The sequence below is a fragment of the Canis lupus genome, chromosome 22 (genome assembly GCF_011100685.1).
Source record: "Canis lupus familiaris isolate Mischka breed German Shepherd chromosome 22, alternate assembly UU_Cfam_GSD_1.0, whole genome shotgun sequence".
Lineage (NCBI taxonomy): Eukaryota > Metazoa > Chordata > Mammalia > Carnivora > Canidae > Canis > Canis lupus.
Genome location: NC_049243.1, coordinates 14,164,669 through 14,186,267, shown reverse-complemented (window position 1 = coordinate 14,186,267; position 21,599 = coordinate 14,164,669). Strand labels below are relative to the sequence as shown.

Genomic DNA, 21,599 nt, shown 5'->3' with positions numbered 1-21,599 from the left:
GTATAACAATTTACTCAAATAGAATTTTGGCATGAATTTAATATGTCTCACTTTCAATATTTTGCATTATCTGAATGCCTCTGTCTTCCTTTTAGGGAAATCAACATGCAAGTTCTGTCATAGGAAACAAAAGTTTATTGATGATCCTTGTGAGTTTTATGTTAAATATATGAACACTAACACTTGAAATGTGTCCAAAGTAGATTAGAAATCCTACTCAACCAGGTTTAATGTGTTCTTGTCTAGACATTCACACTATGGCCTTCAGAAGCAATAGCTCTCCTGTCTTCATGTCAAGATTGCACGTTCCTTGAAGACAGGAATTTCATTTAATGACATGCATTTCCCTTAGTAATAAAATCTGGATGAGGACACAGCAGACAAAATTTGTAAAGATGTGTCACAGAAATAATTCTCATGTCATTGCATTGTTTTTTACTTGAGTTCTTATGATTGGAGGTTAGAGGAATGCAGAAGCTTTAACAGAGATGAAAGACTTATAGGTGTGAGTGTGACAGTACAGAAATCAATACTATTTATTGTGTATGAATTAGAAATCTTAATCGATATTAAACTTTACATGTAAGAGAGCCAGAAATTTAAAACACATCAAATATTGTATTTATTAATATGTCCTAAGAAGAAAGAGAAAATAGGGAATAATTTGGTACAAATTGCCTCAACATGTTGATCAATAAAATAAAAATATTTTACTACTTAGAAATGAGACAAATTATAGAAATTCCATTGTGTGAACAGGGCCTGGATGGCTCAGTCAGTTAAACATCTGGCTCTTGATTTCAGTTCAGGTCATGATCTCAAGGTTGTGAGATCAAGCTCCACATCAGACTTTGCACTCAGAGTGGAGTCGGCTTGTCTCTCAGATCCTCCCCTCCTCTCTCTCTATCACATAAATAAATAAAATCTTAACTAAATAAATAAATAAATAAATGAAATTCCATTGTGTGTTTACTGTCACGAATTAAGTTGTACAGATGAACACAATTGAATATTTGAGGAGTTCTTTAGAATTACATTTATATTATGGTCATTTCTCTTTAGAGTGTTGTCTAAAATTACATGGTCACTAGGAGTGAACAAGCCTTTTATTTTTACTGAGTAGGTAGTTTTTTGTTGAATTTATTTGTGGCTGTCACTTTCTCTTTCTCACATATAGTCTAAATAAACACACATATATTGTGTGTGATTTTGACATTTTGTTTGATTTTTGTCACTCAGATACTATTTAATAAAACGATAGAAAGGGTAAAAATGGTGACCTTACAAAAATTATTCTAACTTTTAAACATACTTGCTAAGTTAATGTTATATATAAATAACTGTAGGATAATGGTACTTGTTAGGAGAGTACAGTATTAATCCTGTATGGATTAATGACATGAGAGAATAAATTAATTAACATGAGAGAATAAAAGTAGCTTTGACAAAAAATAAGAGGTAGATAAAATGTTTTGGCTTTGTGTAGGTAGAGATGGTGATCCCTGGCTTTCAGCAAATATGAAAGGAAATAACAAATAAAATGAACACATAGAGCTATGCATAATGGGAGGTTATGAGAAAACCAATCTGCTTCATCAGACCTAGTGGATATCTATAAATGAATATTTTGAATATACATTAGTCATACAATCTTAAGTACATACTAAGAAAGCAAAATGATATTTAGTATTTAATTTTAATAAGAATTAATAAATAGTTTTAGCAACAAAAGTTATAGAAATTAGAAAGAGTAATACTGATGGAAATTGTTCAAAATTTATAAGAGGTAAGAATAAATACAGCCCATAAAATGGTGCTCTGTTTTATCGGACACATGAACCATGATAGGGATAGAAATTCAATTACTCAATTATTGGTTCATTTTTGCTCATTTTATTTTAATAATTAATTGGAAATTGCATCTTTAAATGGATCAGTGTAGTATCATGTTTCTAAAACTCCTATCTTTTCCTTCCTTTTACCATTCCTTGAAGAGGGAGCATCATGAAGAATCAATAATGACTGGAACACACCTGATATGTTCCAATGCTGATTTATTCAATAATTTATAATTATAAGAAAGATAGTTTAGAGTTTCTTTTCAAATCTAAAAACGTATCAGTGAACATACAAATGATGGTTTTGCTGTTTTACTGCCTATATATATTGAAAAAATGAGTTTAATTCTTAACACATTTCTAATAATATTTTTAGGGTGTATGATGTTTAAATTACAAAAGAGAAATTACAGTTTTTATAAATAAATTATTGAAGCAATAGTTTGCCTTTAAATAATGATAATAATAAAAATTAAAATATCTTATACAGTTTCATATTTTTCACATACATAAATTTCTTTTTTTTTCATAAATTTCAATCATAGAATATAAAGGAGGAAAGTGACCTTGAAATTAATCCTTTGTATTCCATCATCCGATACATTAATCTTTTCTTTCATTTCATCCCAGATTGTCATTCAGTCATATGTACTGTCATTAGTATAAGAATAACATAAAATTAACAGCAGTTATGTGATTATGTTTGTCAATGATATTCAATGGCTCCACACCATCTAAAGAATATGATATAAACTACTTAAGATCTAACTACTTAATATAATATACTTTTCAACAAATCATCTCCTCTAGCCAAATTGCTTCTTCTTCAGAATCAACTTTGACCTGTATTAACATTTTACCTTTGCCCACATTTTCTTTGCCAGCACTTATTTTTTTTTATTTAAGTAAACACACCATGTTACATTAGTTTCAGGTGTACAATATAGTTATTCAACATCTCAGTACATTAAGCTGTGCTCACCACAAGTGTGGGTACCATCTGTCACCATACAATGCTATCACATTATTGTTGATTATGTTCCCTATGCTGTGTCTCTTATTCCCAGGATTTATTCATTCCATAATTGAAAGCCTGTACCTCCCACTCCCCTTCACCTATTTGGCTATCTTCCTATGACAGCAACGAGTTTTTTCCTCTGTATTCGTAGTTCTGATTTTGCTTTTTGTTTATCTATTTGTTTTGGTTTTTAGATTCCACATACAAATGAAACCATATGGTATTTGTCTTTCTGAATCTGACTTATTTCACTTCTTGGTTACATTTTATTTTACTTTATTTTCTTACATACACAAATTCTACTCATTCATGAAAGCCTAGCTCAAATTTTAATCCTAAACATAAGAGCTAGATGTCAACTTTATTTTTTCTAAATCTCTAGTTTTTTAGAAAATTATTGTTATCTTCAGGGCCAATGATATTTAATAGTATGTATCAATATTTGATAGAAACATATCAGTTTCTGCATACTGTTTCAAGACTTTTAACATTGTCTTATACAATGATAAACAATAAATATATTTTTAATTGATACAACTCTAATTTTCTGTTGTTAATTGTAGTTAGTGGCATATTATGAGTTTTATGATATATTCATTGACTATAAGAATATAGGGATGCCTGGGTGGCTCAGTGGTTGAGCATCTGACTTTGGCCCCAGGGCGTGATCCTGAGTCACGGGATCAAGTCCCTCATCAGGTTCCCTGCATGGAGCCTGCTTCTCCCTCTGCCTATGTCTCTGCCCCTCTGTGTGTGTGTGTCTCTCATTAATAAATAAATAAAATCTTAAAAAAAAGAATATATGAAGATATGCTTTATGTGCTACAATCTTTATTAACTTATTTTCTTTTTTGCTTTTATTAAAAAGATTGTATTTATTTATTTGAGAGAAAGAGAGCACAGATGGTGAAGAGGGAGAAGCAGGCTGCCCATTGAGCAGGGAACCCAATGTGGGGCTTGATCCCAGAACCCTGGGATCATGACCTGAGCTGAAGGCAGCCACTTAACCAACTGAGCCACCCAGGTGCCCCTATTAACTTATTTTCAAATAATTCAAGAGCTTAGTCATTATTTCTATTTCAAAATATTTGAATTAATGATCTTGTTATGCTTTGAAACTTTCTGTTACAGTTTGTTTCTTGGTGTCAGAATAATTCCTACAGCATAATTTCATATAGAAAAAAAGTTAAAGTAATTTTATTGTGTGGTACATTTATAATTGTATATGCCACATTATTGAGCATATTTATGACAAGAGAGAATTTCTGTTTTCACTAGGTATTAAAACTGTCTGCTTCTAATTTTGTTGGTCTGATTATTGGAAGAATTTTCCACAGACTAGTTTCTTGTACCATACATGTCAAACCTTGTTTTTTACTTCACTCCCAACATAGCTCTATATGTGATACTGGGGACATAAAATATGCCTACTTGATTCTATGATTTCTGGCTTGTAACAGTAGTCCTGAGTTGATAGGCATGTCACATAAATTGATACAGCGGGAAGTAGAAGTTTTCCTGGAAAACTGTCATACGTTGGGGTAGCTGCTGTAACTTAGGTATAAGAAAACAGCAGTGAACCACACAAATAGCTTCTTAAAGCTAAACTAGGGATATTTCCAACTTAACTTCCCCCTATACAGGCTTCAGTAATGTCCATGGCCACTCCAAAGGGTACTAATAGAGAGGTGAGCGTATGGTGGAATGAGATTGAAGTAGAACAAGACTTCACTGATTAAAGCACAGATGTTCCATAAACATGTGATCGTGTGACTACATTGCTAGATCTATGCTCTCACCTTCCCTGGGGCCTTACTGAGAGTTTACTCATTCCCTTAAGTTTAAGGATTGTTCTATGGCTTTGTGGTATTTCAAGGCATATCAGTAAATTTTCTGGGCATGTTGTATACTCAACTTGAGAAGAAAAACAAAATTCTTTTTAAACTTCATTCATTATTTATTATTTGTTTATACATTAGCCTTAGCCTGCTTCTCTGTCCATTTATTTCCAGGAACATAAGTTAACATTCAGGAATAAAGTTTTTGACATTTAGAGTCATTTTATAATAGTGTTTCCTATAAATTTCATTTTCAATATTAGTTGACAGTCTGTAGTTTGAAAGAATGCAGGCCATCTTGTTTTTCTGTATCTTGAGTGGTGGTCCCCTTAGTATTGCATTACACTCTAGTTTGTCATCCATGGAAGACAGTGAGTAAATATCTTCAAATCAGTAAGGACTCAGAGCCTTTGTCAAACTCGGAATAGTAAGGTAAATTTCAGAAATGGACTAGGGAATTGTTCAAATTTGGAAAGAAAGGGGAAAAAATAAATTTTCATTATCTAACATTTTGTTTGGGTCATGGAAAAGGAATATCACAAAAATATTTCTAGTGTCAATTCTCATAGCTCTACAGACATAGAAGGTGCTCAGTAAATGTTTTGACTGTTCGTCTCAAGGAGTCTATGAGCAAAGACAGAGAAGCAATAAACATTCTGTCTTCTATCACAAGTAGCAAAAACCTTTTCTGCCCTCAAGCTGGTGCATTCCCTTCAGTGTTCCCTGGAGTGAGTCAGCATTAAGTCTGATTAAGGCAGTTGTTAAAATTAAACTGCACTTGTCAAAATAAATGAACCAGGTACCAACAAAACAGTTTGAGAAATTTCTTTTTCTCATTCTATTTGTTTTCTTTTTGTAGCTAGTTATTAAAGAATAGCATTTGATAAGCCTCAGGTATTTATATCAATAACTAGTAATTGGACTGATGGTGATAAACTGAGAATAGGCATTAATAATTAATTATATGAGAAAAGATAATAATATGCTCTCTATTTTTTCCATAGAATGCACAATGAAGAAATGCTTTCCCTCAACAAATGTATTTTTGATATAAATTATTATCTTTGAAAACAATTTGGTGTCTCAGAATAAATAAGAATATCTTGTTTTGGGGAGTTGGCCCGACATAGTGGAAAGCTTTCAGGATGGAAGCAACACTGTCTACTCTATGGTAAATGCATTGATTACATTACATTACATTTCTTGCAGTGATTACATTTTTTTTTAAGTTTTTTTTTTAATTTTTTATTTATTTATGATAGTCACAGAGAGAGAGAGAGAGAGAGAGAGGCAGAGACACAGGCAGAGGGAGAAGCAGGCTCCATGCACCGGGAGCCCGACGTGGGATTCGATCCTGGGTCTCCAGGATCACGCCCTGGGCCAAAGGCAGGCGCTAAACAGCTGCACCACCCAGGGATCCCTGCAGTGATTACATTGATTACATTACAGACTTCCTGAAGAGGGCCTGGTGTGGGACTCGATCCCAGTACCCTGGCATCACAACCTGAATCAAAGGCAGACACTCAACCAATGAGCCATCCAGGTGCCCTGCAATGATTACCTTAAAGGGCTCAAAGCAGTACAGTTGTGAAGACTTGTTTTAATATGACTACTACCCTCCGTAAACTCTGTTTGTCCAGTCATTTAAAATCTCTCCATCTTAATCTATTCACTTATAAAATATAATAAACGCTTTCAATATATAGTATTTAAAAATAGTAAATCCATTGCTAATGTCTGATATTATTTTTAACTCATCCTTGTCCCTCTGCTATATGAGAAGTGCACTTACTGTTGCTCGTTCGGTAAAAGACTTACTCTGCCCTTGTGAATAATTAGTCTTTCATGTTTAGTGTTTTACCTCTCAACTTGGCAGGGCAATGTGTAAAGTTTATGAGCTTCAATATGAGTTCTCCAATCCTTGAATTCTTTTTTTCTTTTTTAAGATTTTATTTATATGAGAGAGAGAGAGAAAGTGATCACGAGCAGGGGGAAGTGGAGAAGGAGAAGTAGAGCCCCACTGCATGAGGAGCCTGATGCAGGGCTTGACTCCAGCACACTAGGATCATTACCTGAGTCAAAGGCAGATATTTAACCAACTGAGCCACCCAGGCACCCCCAATCTTTGAATTCTTTATACAATTTCCCTGGAAATGAAAGGAGACTAATAAATAAATTTCCAGTATCCAAAAATGTATTGTCCCATAGAATAGTAAATGTGACTCCATGTATATTAATTCTCAGAGGAAAGGCATAATGGAAAAGGCAGGTGTTTTCTTTATGAAGAGTTCACTAAATGTTCTTTTAAAATTAATTTTATTCCCAGAGAACTTATATATCACTAACTTTGCTAAGTTGCTAAGAAGAATCACTCCCAATCAATGGGAAAGTTATTGATTTTTCCTATTAGCAATTCAATGTTTAAAAATAAAATGATTTTAATTTTTTTCTCATTGAAGAGTGTCCAATTCTGTATTTCCTTAAAACACTTCTCTCTTCACAAACCACAGATATTGCAGCTGAAAGCCAGCAATATTTCATCACTTGTAAGCTGTGTTTTTATTTTTAAAATAATAGTTAACATTCATTAGCATTTCTATGTACTGTTTCCTCTGCCTAAACACTTTATATACATCATAATCATTTAATCTTTCCCAAAACTCTACCTAACAAATATTCATTGAATGCCCACTGGATATGTACTGTCTTGGACACTAGGATAATGATGAATAAACAACCAAAGAAGAAAGAATAAATAACTCACAGAGTTCATTTATTATATGGGAACCATTATTATTCATACTCTCCAGAGGAAGAAATTACAAACCAACAGAGATTAGACATCCACCTGGGAATTACTGAGTGAGCTAGAGTTTGAATTGAGGCCTATCATGACCTGAAAGCTTGCGCTTTATGACTTCTCAATACATAAACCTTATATACAGTAGAAATTCAACTTATTTCTATCCTTTTATTAAATAAAGTTATTCATTTTGTAGTTTGAGTTTTAGAACAGCAAATTTCATCTTAATATTATGTCATTTTGAACTCCTTAAAGATGGACACTATGCATTATTAGATTTTGATCTTCGGGGCTCTCTTGTCTGGTACCTAGTAGAAGTTCAAAACGGTTTTCTGAATTTGGCTTTTGTCCTTGTTGAGATCAAAAGTTTAAAGAGTTGAGATCAAAAGTTTAAGAGTTTAAAGACTTCTTTGAGATTGTTCAACTAGCTGCCTCTAATCATCTTTTGTGACCATGCTACATGTACCTCTCACCTTCTCCTTGCTACTAGCTCAATACTTCCTCATTTCTTGGGTTCTTCAGGCCCCTATTTTTGTTTTTCTGACTACATTCATCACTACCCTTATATTTTCCTAATATTCAGCTCTCTCAACTGCCTTACTTTCTTCCTTATACTTTTGGCTACCACCTCTCTGATGCCTGACCTCATCCTGCTACACTCTCCACACTAGACAATAGGTTCTCATACAGCAATTGGTACCACACAGCAGAAACAAATATTTTAATTTTATTAAATGCTTCTCCAAAGAGTTAAACAAAAATGTAGAGTCTGAACTCTATAGTGCTTTACTCAATCTTTCATCTGGCACTTATCATATATAGCCTTTCCAGAAACAATTATTTATTTATATAGGTCTTCCACTACCTCCTAGATTATAATATGACATTTAAAATGGAATTTTGTCTTATTTTGTTCTCTGTGTTTTACAGCATATAGCAAAGTAGCTCATGCATTGTAAGTTCTCAACAAATATTTATTAAATATTCCATTTTGTTCTTTAAAACTTTGATGTTTGTGAATCTAAGAAGGTTCACTTGAATGATCTACTTATGAAACATTAATCATTTTCTATTTCCTTATCTTGATAGATTTGCTTTTTCCAAGTCTGTGAGGAGCTGGTGACTTTTCTAGTTTTTCTTTCCAACTAAAGTGATAGCTGAAACACCACTATGTATTATTATTCATATTCTATATTCATATTTTAGATTATCCATAAGTTTCTACCAGCTCCAAAATGTTTTCAATATAGCTTGACTGTGATTTATTGCATCCTATGAGCCATGGCCATTTCTACAAGGAGAAAAAAAAAAAAAAACTTTTCAGAGAAGCAATGTTTTTAGGTCTTATCAATTCTTCTGAATAGATGACAAAGAGGAAAACAACTGAAATAATGGATGAATTAAAATAAAGTAAGAGATAGAGTATATAAGGCATTTGCTCCTATCTTTCTTAGTTCTTTTTTCATGTGATTTAGATAGCCAGTTAATTTATGAAACACAAGTTAAATATCTGCGAAATACTAAACTGGCCAAAAAAAATTGTTTCTATCATCCTTAATGCTAAACTCCATATTTTAAGATAAAGTACATATAGAAAGTACATCTAAACTCTTTTGACTCAAAAATTTCTGAATCCTTGAATGAATACGCCATATGCAAAAGGAACGGCAAGAAGATCTCTAAATCTGATCTCTAAAGAATAGATAATCTAATCAGAATCTAAGATATCCATATAAACATGACAAGAAATATGTTGATAATACATTTATTAAATTATGACAAACAGAGCAGACCGAGTGGCTCAGCGGTTTGGCGCCGCCGCCTTCAGCCCAGGGCCTGATCCTGGAGACCTGGGATCGAGTTCCACGTAGGGCTCCCTGCATGGAGCCTGCTTCTCCCTCTGCCTCTGTCTCTGCCTCTCTCTCCTCTCTGTGTTTCTCATGAAAAAACAAATAAATAAATCTTTAAAAAAATTATGACAAAAAACAACTAATAATGAACACATTTCTTGGCATTTAGTAAATGAGTGCAATTTTTTTTTGTGTCAGCATTTGGCTATTCTGCATTCAAATCCATGAAGATATACTCACGGATCCCAACTGAAACTAGTCCAGATACTCACCTGACTTCACTTCATCTTTCTTCACTTTTCATCTATCTGTGACATGCTGATTTGACAAGCAGCCACATGTATTCTGACCAACCATAAAGAGTGTGAATCAGTCAGAAATTAATCTGATTGACCAAACATGGTCAATAGCAAGCAATATTCATTTATGAATTATTTCCTTTTACTATTTTACTTGTTAACAAGTTTAGGAGTGTATTTGCCATAAACTCTGAACCGTCTTACTTACTTGCTCTGACTTCAGTTCATTTTTTGATCCAAATCATGCTACTTTGTGATGTCTGAGTCATGGTATGGCCCATTAGCTATCTGAGAGAATTTGGTTGAAGTGTCTAACAATTTCAGTTCTGAGTCTTTCTCTCTGTTAGTCAAAGAGAAATGAAAAGCCTCTTCCAATATCCCTTTCAGCTCTAGATTTCTATTTAATTTCTATTCCTCATCATGACTTAGTCTCAAGGGCTATTTAATAAAAGAAAAAAGAGGCTAAAAGAAAGTAAGTTCTAGACTATATGTTTGTTAAATATTAGGGAAATAATGTAAGTCTTATTTTATTTATTTTAACTCAACTTTCTTAACCTAGCAATATCACTTTTCCTGAAAATTTATTCAAATAACTGACTGCCCAATTATTTTTCACATGATATTACTTGTAGATGCGAAACCATTAAATTCTCATAAAGTTTTTTTTTTTTGGCTAAGTATATTAATACTTTTTTAAGCACCTCGATGTTGTATTATATTCCCCATGCATCATGATGAAGGAAGGACAATTGACTTTTATGAATCCAGAATTGATGCAAGGCTTGCTTTCATTGCTCTTTTGTTCCAAATGTTTGAGGAAGGAAAAACTTTCTAGCAAACTAGGAAAGCAGATGACCTCTGAAGGCTTTTACTATTCCATAATTCTGTAAATAACTGTCTAGAAATGGGAAACCCTGCCCCATTTTCACCATGACACTAAAACAGTAGCTGTGATTATTTCAGAAAATCAGGCGGTAAATTTAAGGTTGAACAATCCTCACTGTCTTTCACATGTCTACCTAAGAAACTAAACCTGAAAGCAGGCAGTAAAATAGGTCAAATGAATTAAGCTAAGTCTATAAAAAGAGCTAGGTTTCCAGTTTTCTAAGTTAAATCTAATTTGAATAAGTATGATAGGTAGGAAAACCAAAAAGGAAGAAAATAAAATATCAAAATAAATTAACTTCACGTTGGAATTATTGTCCTCAAGATAGCATACAATGTGTCATATCCCTCAACCCTAAGTAAAAAGAATGTGTTAGTATATTTTATAGGACTTGAACCATATGAGTGTGTTCAGGTCACCCATATTCTAGTCACAGAACACAGCACTGCTCAAATTAGTGAGGTAGTGCTCCCACTTATGAATCACATCTAGACGTCTATAATCTCACAGAGGGCTAAGCAATATCTTTGGTTTAACTGATTTGATATTTGATGCCACATTTTTCTTATGCACACACATTTTGTCCTCAAGCAGTAGTGTTTCCAGGAGGAAATAAGCCCCGCTTCCTATGCAGCAAACTCCCAGCCATCTGAGAAAGTTTCCCTGTGAAGAAATATAGCTTGGTACATCTATGGAATTGGAAACCAGGTGCCGTATTATCTGGCAGACATCACAGACGTTATTTCTCCTTGAGGCTCACTTTTCCTATTTTAATTTCACGAGGGAAGATCAGAAAATCTGTTTCCAAAATAAAGAAAAATATTTGTTTCCAGTCTTTGCAAAAATTCTTAAATTTTATGATCTCTCTTGTAGTTCCCAGAAAAATGTACTATGAAATAGTATTTCCTCATGAGTACAGACTACACCTAAAAAGCTCCCTTTTCTTCTTAAAACTTCTATTAAATTGGTCACCAGCTGTGTGGGGATTTTGCTCACTGGTGCTTTTCAGGAAACTTTGCATGGTTGCGTTCAATTTTCTGTGTCTGGCTCTCTCTCTTTCTCTCTCTCTCTTTCTTTCTCTCTTTCTCTCTCTCTCTCTCACACACACACACATCCACACACATGTTACATGTATGGATTCTTCTTGGGAGTCTCAATTTCAAGATTCCACCATATTTACCTTCCCCCTCTTTCACCTCTATGTCCTGGCTTCATCAGTTACTCTCACCTGCTTTAGTCCCTTTTGTTCCATGATTGTGAATATTTGAAATTTGACTGACTCAGAAAATTAACTTTTCTTATGTAGATACAGATGAATAATGTTAATGCACTTTTGACGTTTGTAATTATTTTTCTAACTGAGTCTATGACCCTTTCACACAGTAGGGAGCTGCTATTAACAGTCAATGTTAGTTCAAGAATCCCAAGATAAATTTTAGCATGCATTTCTCTATAGAAAGAATGATGGTTAGATATTATATATAAATTGAAGACTAAGGTCACTAAAATTCAGACACATAGTGAGCTAAACAGAGAAACTAATTACAATCCTAACATTATTTCAATTTGATAATGTGTTCTAATTTAGAAACAAAAACCTACTCTTTAGTTTCCAATGTTTTCACAAATTGGAGCCCACCTTCGCTTACTGCAGGCCTTATGCCTAAATATAGTCACTGCCAAGCTACATAGTATGATTATTCTTTTTCTTTTCTTTCATTTTTTAAAAAAGATTTTATTTATTTATTCATGAGGGACAGAGAGAGAGACACACACACAGGCACAGGCAGAGGGAGAAGCAGGCTCCATATAGGGAGCCCGACGTGGAACTCGATCCTGGGTCTCCAGGATCACGCCCTGGACTGAAGGTGGTGCTAAACCTCTGAGCATCCAGGGATCCCCCCTTTTCTTTCTTTACATACAGTAACTCTCATCCACTTCCATGTTGTGTTCTAAAAGTTTTGACATGGACAATTTGGTTGCTACCACCACGATCATGATGTAGGAGAGTTCTATCAACACAAAAAAAAAATCCATTTTGACATTTTGTAATCCATTCTAATCTGCTGGCAACCATTAATTTGTTTTCTGTCCCAATAATTTTATCTTGTTCAGAATGTTATATAAGTGGAATCATACAGCCTGTGATTCTTCCTTCCCAAGCTGGCTTCTGTTACTTAGCATAATGCATCCTGATTGTTCGGTGTATCACCACTTTATTCCTCTTTAGTGCTGAGTAGTATTTCATTGTATGGGACAAAGTTTGTTCATCTCTTCATCACTAAAGAACATTTAGATTATCCTCAGTTTGGGAAGAAAATGAATAAAGGTACCATCAACATTTGTGAACAGTTTTTGCATAAACACATTTTTTTGTTGTTGTTGCTCTTGGGTTGGGATTGCTAGCTCATTTAGTAAGCAAGCATATGTTTAAATTGATAAGCAAATGCCAAAATAATTAAATAATTTCCAAAATGACTTTACTATATTGCATTCTTGCCAGCAATGGGGATGAGAGCTACAGGTTTCTTTCTTTTTTTTTTTTTTTTGAAAGAACTTGATATAATCAATCTTCTTTTTTTTTTTTTTTTTTTTTCTAGTTACTCCATTGGTATGGAGTGATATCTCATCATAATTCTAATTTGCACTTTTCCTAATGACTGAAGATGTCATCTCATGTGCCCGCTAACTATACAGGTATCTCTTATATGTCCTCTTTGGGATGTGTCTGTTTAAATCTTTGCTCACTTTTTAAATTGTTTTATTATTACTGAATTTTAAAGGCTATTTATGTCTTCTAGGTACAAGTTCTTGGTCAGATAAATATAATGGAGATATTTTCTCAAGTTTCTGGCTTGTCTTTCATTCTTTCAACTGTGTCTTTTGTGTAGCTGAGGTTTTAATTTTGATAAAATCAAATTGATCATTTTTGAAAAATATATCATGCTGTTGGCTTTTTATCTATCTTGTAGTTATCCCTAATGTAAGATAACAAAGATTTTTATGGTTAGAAATTTATGTAGTATGCAAATTTGAGTGAAAAATTATGCAAATTTTCTGTTAACAATCATTTAAAAGCAGTTCAAATAATTGATACAATCAAAAAGGTTGCCTCCAAGATTGTTGGTGGCTTATAAAATATTCTTCAAGGTAAGCAAGTTAGCTTTCTTTTTCTTCCTTTCTTTCACTGGCAAATAATCAAGATATATAAATAATAATCCACAGCATACTTGCTTGAAGCAACCTAATCAAACCTGAATGTTAAAAAAAAAAAAAAAAAAAAAAACCTGAATGTTCCTTTTGAAAACCTTCATTTGCAATTTAAAAAAAATGCAGGCTCCATCTATTCATTCTTTATAAATTTATAAATTCTTCATAAATATAATATCTATGTTTGATCCCTATTTACTCATTTGTTACAAGGATCATTTTTACTACATCATCTTGAGAGCATTCACAGATTTTTATCATTGGACTATCCTATATGAGATTGTATTAATATCTTTCAAAAATATGCACTTACTGAGACTCAACATAATCAAGGCACTCTACCAAGGAATATATGTTGCCCCTATAGTAGAACTAGATATTAGCTAGGGGATTTTTGAAAGGAGCTACAATTTGGGCAAATAACACAACTAGAAATATGTGATGAACCAAAGGTTCTCAGTGTGGGAATGTGATGTAAGTAACAGTAAGGGCAAAAATGACATATTTATAACATATTAGATATAAGTAGAAATAATGATAGACATCACTTGTTAATATGCTTTGAAATTGAATGTTAATCACTGTCAAATTATCAATTAGATAAGTATATCTCATGATTATATTTTGGTGAGTGCATTTCTCATAATTGTTAGGGAACTTCATTATCAAAATATTTTGATGTACTGGGGGGAAATATGTACCAAAAGGAAAGATTAAAGGGCACTATAATTTAATTTTTGACTATGCAGTTCAAAGACTAAATACAACTAAATGAGCAACATAGATACTTAGATGAAAAATTAAAATATCAAAGCAAGGAGGGGTCCTTTTTTTAAATCACTATAGGATTGCATAATTAGCAGAGATAATCCACCAATCATTCCGGGTATAATAAAAGCTCAAAAAATTTTTGACTTCATGTAACAAAATGTAATTAGAAGAAAATGATGCTATGCTTGAGTTATATACACTTAATTTATCAAAAAGATTTTTCCTCCTCCTAACCCCAAAACTTTATCAACAGCTGGTGAGCTATTTAAACTTCCTGTAAAAAGTGCATTTATACTTTTCTTTTCCTTATGGGCAATCTGTTTTCATTCTTGAAGAAAAAACTAATTTAAATGCCCTGAGTCCTGAAATTCCAGGTAAGGTTATTGAATTGATTGTGTACTTCGTAGAATTCAGATAATTTTCCTTAAAAATCACAAAGTAGTTGGTCAATAATTACTGACATTTGAGAGAGGGTAGTTCTAATGTGAGGTACTTAAGAATGTTGGAAATCATAAGTGTTTGGAGAGGAGAGCTACAAAAAAAGGAAACTATAGAAATTGTCATGTGTCCCCATACAGGACAAATATTTCTGATACTATGTGATGGTATGTCAGATTTATCATTCACACTGACAGAGAAGACAGAAAAACTCTTGATTAAATTACATGAAAACCAAATTTGTGGATTATACTTATTTCTGACTAGAAGACCTACAGTTTATCCATTAATATGATATGATTAACAAAAGTGTTGAATGTGTATGATGTACTAAGTGATAAATGGATTTACCATTGAATCTGTACTTTTTAAAGCAATATTTTAAAATTTATTGAACTTTTTTTTGGATTACAAGTTGCATTCGCTTTTCAAATATTTATTAAGTATTTGGACATTTCTCGGGAGATACAGAAAGCCTGTGTTTTTGTATTTTGTTTTGTTTTATTTTTAAATGTTATCCATGCCTGTAGATTTCCCACACTGCTTGTGATGCACCAGATATATCTTAGAGATATTTGAAGGAAATGACCTGTTATGGAAACTTGCTCTTAAAAATGTGCATAATTATAGTCTCTAAATATTCACAATATTTATAATTATTTTCATTGGGATAATAACTAAATTATAAAAATATATTATTTATATTTTAGAACAATAATATTTAGGCAATTAGATTTGATTTGAGCCAATAAAATACAGATTGAATCAAAGCGAAGCAACAGGGAATAACATCTTTGTTTCTACCACTGTTGTAATAGTGTACCACTCTCCCTGGCCGTGGTCTCTAGAAGGGGAAAGGACAGGAGTTAGAGAATGATTAAGTCTAAGTCACAGTAGAAATCCATAAAATGTCCTCTGACTCTACCCTATGTACTATTGGAAACTCCCTAAATATTACCATTTTTCATTCACTCTTCCGGTGACCTACTGACAACAGTGGCAGAAGCAACAAATCAGCAGCTGATGCCCACTAAAGTTATCATCAGTCTGATGCTACTACTAATTTCTTTGTCAATAGTAGTGAGCAGTGTCAAATAAGCTAATGGTTACTCTGGGTGCTGTTTTCTCATGTTGCTGTTGTTGAGAACACTAACACTTGCTGCTGAAGAAATTATTAAAGATTCTGACACAACTTTGCTCTCTCAAAGTTGTAGAGTGTGCATTGGCATGTAAAAACAATTTTTTTTCATTCTTTTATTACAGTTCTCAACTTAAGATCAATTCATGACTTCAGGAGATTGAAACAGGAAAACCTGAGCATTGGCACCATGATTTCTAAGAATCCTTCTTTCTTAGCTTAAACAGATCATCTGGGTTTAATTCTTAAATATCCATATGTAATTGGATTTTTGGTTATGGCCCAAAGTAAACTGAAAACTTTAAGACCTGAGCCAAGATCTAACTCATATTAGTCTGGAGATGAGAAACACATCATTTCTTTATGAAATGTTGAATAATAGATATTTTGTTAATGAAAATATTAAATCTCATTTCATATGTAAATTATGAATAAATATGGAGTAAATCCTACTCAGTGTTAAAGCTATGTTGTATGAAAAATGATCTAGCTTATGTATCATTGAATGAATCTGAAAGTAATACGTGAATTCATACAAACAAAAACAAAGAAACTTCATTTTTTTCTCCAATTTATAAAATTAAGTTTCTAGAGAAAAAACTTGACTTTGTATCACAAAGCAAACTGTAGACTTCTGAATAATACTGATGATCTGGAGGCAAGTGTCTTGTGTGAATGGTAATAGCTGCTAAGGGCTTCGGGAATGATTTTCAGAATGTTGTAAAACTATGAACACAAAATTTAGCTGTGATTTTTATTTTATTTTATTTTATTTTATTATTTTATGAGTTGTGATTTTAAAAATGTGTACCAATTAAAATACAATTCCTCAGAATTATCATCACTATGTGCCTGGTATTGAGTGATTTCGTATGAAATGACCTACTACTAATAGCTTAAATACATATGTATAGCAAATGTTGACTTAGAAGATGATAGGAGTAAAACATTTCATATTACATTTTTAAAAATTCCTGAATTCAGCTCTTGCTACATGTATCTTATATATGTATAATAAATTCATCTGAAACAATACTACTTCAAGGTTAATGAGATGTACCATTTATCTCCAAAGAAAAAGAATTGCTAATAAATAAATAATTATTACCTAATTTTCTACTTGAAAAAATAAAACTTATGGGATACCTAGGTGGCTCAGTCAGTTGAGAACTCAACTCTTGATTTCAGCTCAGGTCATGATCTCAGGTTTATGAGATCGAGCCCTGAATCGTACTTCATGCACAATGGGGAATCTGCTTGGGATTCTCTCTTCCCTCTTCCTCCGCTCCTCTCTCCACTTGCACACACACTCTCCTCCCTCTGTCTCTCTCAAAATAAATAAATCTTTCAAAAAATAAATTAAATTAAATTAAAAAAAATAAATAAAACTTAAAGTAAAAACAAATATTTATACCCCGAAATTCTAATATTCTATGTTGTAACTTATCTCCATTATATCACTGCAAGAAATATTTGTTTTAATGTTCTAATTCAATAATCTGCATCTAGAAATACCTTTGCAGGGATACTCAAGGTATGTTTGTGGATTGGCTATTCATCTCAGATTTAATAACCAGTCTATGAGCTGTTAAGAAGTTTATAGCAAAATGTAGAGCAACTGAATCACAGAGCTCACTGTTTAGTCTACTACAACTTTCTCTCATATTGTTTAGCGAGACATTCTCGATGAAGGAAGCAAGGCATCGATGGACATTCTAGTTCAAGTGTCTTATCTCTCCATGCACCTGCACTTTGAGTGGAACTATGTGTTCCCTTTACTTTTTTTCTACTCCACTTACCCCAGTAGTGGCATACTTCCCTTTGACAACTTGCAAGAAACTTAACTTCTACGTAGACTTCATTCCTTATTCTTTCTAGTAGATTTCTCCTTTTCAATAAGCTTTGATATATGGTCTATAGAGTAAAGTTTAGAATTTAAAAGCACCATTTCTACTTAGGGGCTCATAGCTTCTTTTCATGTGGTGTGATAATGAGACTTTGATTTTATTCAGTATGCCGTTCATGCCAGCTTAGCCACTACATTTCTCATAATTTATTTTTGAAATCCACTATTGATATAAAGAAGTACTGCTGTAGTTCTCTAAAATGATCTTGAAAGCTTAAAATAATTTGTCTGTGGTTAAATAAAAATAAGAGACATATGGGATAAATGAGTCTTCAATACAGTTTTATGTGTATAAAAGCTTAGGAGCATTCTCTTGGATCACGGTCTTGCCAAAGTTGAACCCATTAAGGAAAGCTTGATTTGTAGCATGTTTCTGGATTTATGTATTTATTTATGCTTGTCTTAGATGAGAGAGCAACACATGTGAGCAAACCGGAACAGTAGAACTAGTGCAGATAATGTGCCTAAAGCAATTTGTAATATCTACGTATGAAAACCTGAAACACTAGATGAAATGCACATTATTCCCTTTCTCATTATATATATTATATGTGCGTAAATGTACAGATGCATTATACACATATAAGAGAATACATTTGTACATTTATTCATTTGCATTCAATTTTTTGTTAAGTAAAAGCAGTACTTACATAACCTTTAAATTATATTCCCATATTAAAGTGTTATTTCAAAAGATCTATCCTGTAATGGATTATTTGCATGATTTTCCCTATCTGTATTATATTAGGCTGATTATCTTTCAGGCAAGTTTCAGAATTAGGGGAAAAAATAAACAATCAGGCTCCTTCATCTTTATATAATGAGTGGTTTGCATTATGTTTCTTTCATTTCACATAAATATAGGACAGGGAAATAAACCATTTCCCTGACAGATTCTTTCATCAGATGCTCCAACCTAGAACAGAAGAGTATGAGTTCCAGGGTTAGAAAGCTTGACTGGAGTGCTATCCTTTCATTTGTGCATACGAGCACACATGCACACGTGCACACACGCCCATTAATAATTACTTCCTATTGTTGAGATAATTTATTCCTGTCTAAAAAGTGGCTGCTGACCCAGTACATTTTTTGTTTGTTTGTTTAGAAGATTGTACTCCCATTTATCCACACATATGTATTCATCTGACAACAGCAGGCCCTATTATTTAATATAGCTTTTAAGAAAATGGAGACTAAGAATTCCAAAATGACAATAAACCATTTAATTTTAGTTAATTTCATGATATATCTGGTTTTAACATTTGCAGCTGCAATAAAACATATGTTAAGTTCCTAATAAAACCTGAGTGATGCTGTATCTGTCACCTCTTTCTGTGCACAAGTTATTACCTCGAGAACAGTTGTTCCCATCTTCTGAACAGATCCATATCATTCTCAAATTTGCATTCTGATAGAGAAGCAACAAATGTTACTTAAATCCCATGAAGTGTGTTAATTATACCCAGCTCCATGAAATTATGGGTGAGAGAGCCAAAAGGAATTATTCCACTGTATCTTGGGTCTCTTGAGCATATCTGTTCAGATCAACGTCTTTGTCACTAATATGATAACCTTAAAATTGCTTTTACCCTGAAGTGGTGTTCCCTAAATCTTAGTGATAGGAAAAACCTCACACAAAGCCGAATAGCAGATGGACTTTCATGCTATTTATATAAATAATGTTGGTATCTTTAGAGAAACAAGTCAAAATTGAATCTCAATATGGAACTGAACTATGCATGTTTTACCAGTTTTACTTAATTATAAATATTTCCTCCCATTTTCTTTGTATTGAGTCTGAAGGATATCAAATGGAGGAAAAATATCTCACATCCTTTCCCAGTGATTATAAAGGAGGGAGATTCTCTAGAACCTCACCTGGTCTCTGGACTCTACATGGAAGGATTGGGGAACAGTTCCCTTCACATACAAGAGCACTGAAATGTAGAAGCATTTCCCAACAGATTTTTCTAGATTATATGTACTTGAAAACGGAGGGTTTTGTGTGGGTAGGGAGTCTTTAATGTGGTTCTTCTTCTTAAAAGTTCAGAGTAAAAAAAGGGAAGAGAGATGGGAAGAATGCACATATTAAAGTGGAAATTTTAAGTTACCGTATCTCCTCACTTTTGCTGCTGTTTAAATCATATTAAACCCTTTCCAGGAATATTGGATGGTATTGCTGGGCTCAGTTTCCAGAATCAGACAGTCTGCTTGGGTTTGTTTCTCAGTTCCATCGTTTGCTAGCCATGAGAACTTGGACAAATTAATAGTGTTTCCATGTCTCAGTCTGCTCACTTGTAATTGAGATGATAATAATACATACCTCACATGGTCGCTGTGAGAATAAGAATTATTAATATATGAAAAGTGCTTCGACTGGGCTTGGCATATAGCAACTACTACCAAAATCTTATCAATTGTAGTTACAAGAATCTTGAAGCATCAGCTCTGTGCAGAAGAAATGGAAATGTTGCCACACGCTAGGCATACAGTTGCATGGAGGGAGCTCAAGAGAGCCTTCCTTACAGAAGAAAGCACTCACATGTAAAATATTGAATTTCCATTCCCCACTAGGGGCCATTCTCCACCCTCAGAAAGCAGCAACTCTTAGAAAGTCACCCTGTAACTGGGAAAACCTCAACCCATTGGAAATCTATATCACATGTCAGACCCATCTATGAGACAAATCTAATCCTTTTGGCTGAAAAATAGCTTGCAGCAGTCTGCTGTCCTTAGTTTTCTAATGTTTGGAAGAATGGTTTGGTTTGGCAATCAATGTCCTAGAGCCACCCAAGACCTTGACGTTATCGTTTTTCTTTGAAGCCATAAAGAGGATTACTCCAAAAGCTGATAGTCTGTAATTTTATACAACAACTTGCAGTTTTGCTTGTCACTGAGTTTATCGTGCTGGAAGCACATCATCGGTGTTTTCTAAGGATCTTATTGAAATTTTAATTGCTTGGATTCAGTTTTTAAAACTGCAATTTTTATATATTCATGCTAAAACTGATCTCTTTTACAATAAAAAATCCATGCACTTTAAATGAAAGAATGTTATAACAAAAAGTATGTGCTGAATTGCTTAGTACTTTATCACTTACTAAATGATATATGTACTTTCATATACATCATTTCACTTGATTTTAAAAATAAGCCTATAAACTATCAAGGACAGCAATTTTTAACACCATTTAATGGGTGTGGATGTGGAGCTCGTTATTCTACAAGGTGCCCTCATTTTTTTAAGTTCACAAAGCCAATATGTGGGACAGGGAAGTCTTAAGCCCAAACCACTTGCCATCAAATCCAGGATTCATTTAACTATATCATATTTTGGGGAGAGAGTACTTAAAGATGAACTGGAAATCCTAATTTCTGGATAGCTGTCCTCAAAATCATAGTTCATTTTAAATATCACAAATGTTAAACTTAGATTACTCTAATTTAAAGACGGAGCCATATGATAATCTTAAACTTGGTAGTTCTAGAAGATCTCAACACAACTAACTACAATAATGTCTTACAGAGCAAAATGAATCAAAAGAAAGTAATAGTTGTATGATAAATTCTTTAATAATAATGTCCCAAGGACATTTCATTTTCT

General features: G+C 33.2%; 1 long non-coding RNA gene across 1 annotated transcript in view; it reads left to right on the top strand.

Annotated features, from left to right (window-relative positions):
- The window catches only part of LOC102154294, a 192,113-nt gene extending 175,180 nt beyond the window's left edge, over positions 1 to 16,933 (top strand). Inside the window, exons 13-14 of the long non-coding RNA XR_005376320.1 lie at positions 13,133 to 13,229; positions 16,215 to 16,933. This is a non-coding gene — a long non-coding RNA (uncharacterized LOC102154294). The remainder of the gene's footprint in view (positions 1 to 13,132; positions 13,230 to 16,214) is intronic.
- The last annotated feature ends 4,666 nt before the right edge of the window (positions 16,934 to 21,599 follow it).